This window comes from Bison bison, unplaced genomic scaffold (assembly GCF_000754665.1).
Source record: "Bison bison bison isolate TAMUID 2011002044 unplaced genomic scaffold, Bison_UMD1.0 scf7180017864291, whole genome shotgun sequence".
NCBI classification, from domain to species: Eukaryota; Metazoa; Chordata; class Mammalia; order Artiodactyla; family Bovidae; genus Bison; species Bison bison.
In genome coordinates, this window is record NW_011494863.1 from 3,230,892 (window position 1) to 3,232,875 (window position 1,984).

Genomic DNA, 1,984 nt, shown 5'->3' on the forward strand with positions numbered 1-1,984 from the left:
TGTGATTGGCATATGCAATGAAAGTAATTAAAGTCTCTCCTCCCTGCCTCCCCCCACCCCTTCACTGCATCCTGATTTAAATGTCTGCATGGTATAGGGGAGATGGATAGATGGAAGGTGTGTTGGAAAGGAAGGCAGAGGCACGTCATTTACTAGATGGAAGTCCAAGGGGACGGGTTTGTTACAGTAGCCACCAGTCCAGAGAAAATAAGGAAACTGCCAAGGGTTTTTTTGTTTGCCTTCTGTAAGCCTGTGTGTGGGAATATATGTGAAAATCTGCTTGGGGAACACCAAGGTGAAAAGAAAAGAGCTGCAGAATTTGTATAAATTGGACAGGTAGACGAACCTCCCCCACTTCCCAGTCATCCATCTGTTACCAATACACTCTTGCATAGGGGAGGGCTTGCCAGAGGATTTAGCAGCACCTGGCAGGATTCAGCTTCATCAGAAAGTGAAGCTTTCCTCCAGGGGCTCTAAGGTCATCCTTGAGCCAGGACCAGGGCCAGGAAGCCCTGTCCCCCCGCCACACTGTCCGCCGGAGCCTGGTCACTCATTTCTATTTAGCAGGTGTTCTTTGACAAACTTTGACACCTTGCTGGGTGAGGATGTCAGGGGTGTGAACACACAAACACACGAGAAACAGCAGTCCTATGTATATTTAACAATATATATTTATATATATTTTCTAGATCAGTACATTCAGTTTTTAACTTGCTTTTTCTTCACAAACAGAAGAACTCTTACAATAGTAGACTTTCTAAAATAAATACTATTAAAATAGAGCTTCAAAATAAATATTCTATACAAAGGAAACCTTCTGTGGTAACTTTTGATGTGGGATGAGAAAGGGTTACAGTGAAGAGGGAAAATATGCCGGGATGGGACCCTTGAACAGCTTTTCTGTTTTTAACACAAAACTGAACTGTGGGGCAGTGAGAAGAGAAAGCAAGACAAGACAGCACACCGACTTACCCACAGCAAAGATGGCAGCTTAAGATTTGTCGTCGACTGTCACAGTAAGCAGAGGGCATGAAAATGCTTACCCAAGACATAAACCAGAAGGCCAGTGCAGTTCATAGGATGCCCTAGTGATGTGTACAGTGCAAAGTGGTGGTGCCGACACCCTGCCGGACACCTCCTGGGGCAGCATGGAGACCATGAACGTGACGGGATCTGGTCCCAACCCACACTTTCCACACTTGGGACTTGTCATAATCTAACTGGGCCTCACCATCAGGAGGGGATGTGTGCAGACTCCAGAGCACTGAAAAAACCAGACACATCACACGATAGTCTTCCGTCTGTCAGCTGTGAAGGGGCCCGTGTCAACAGCAGGGACTGGTCTTCACTCCTCCCAGACAGAGCCAGTGAGGAGCCTTGGTGGACCCCATGTTCCACCTAGAAAGGTTTGGCTCTCCTAGACCCTGTTCTCAGGGCACTTGCCAGGGTTTTGGGACTTTACAAATCCACCCTCCAGGGGAAGCAGCCGTACCCCCTTAGGACAAGGGTCCTGGGCCCAGGCTTGTGGATCCCACCCCCAGTTCCAGGCAGAGCCACCAGCCATCCCAGACTGAACCTTAGTAGGAAGCAGCTGGCAGTCTGCTAAAAAGGTCAAGATGAGGAGGCATAAACCAGCCAAGCAAGCCGTTGGTCACAGGACACACAGTCAGCCAGAAGTGGCGGCAGAAACGCGTCGTGTTGCTGAGAGCTTGATCCCTCAGTGGCCCTTGACTGGCCCCTGGGGGCGACAGGCAAGCCAGTTTTTTCTTTTTTCCAGAAAAACATGCTGAGGGACTGCTATGCAACAGAGCTGGGAGAATGAACGAAAGCTGACTGCACAGGACACAGAGAATTCTGCAGACATCCACCTAGCAGGTTAGATGCAAACCAAAAAGAACAAGCCAAAGCAGGGGAAGGAAAAAAAGAAAACCAAAACCCAGAAAAATCCATGTTTACAACTATATACACAAAGTCAGGGTTCAGG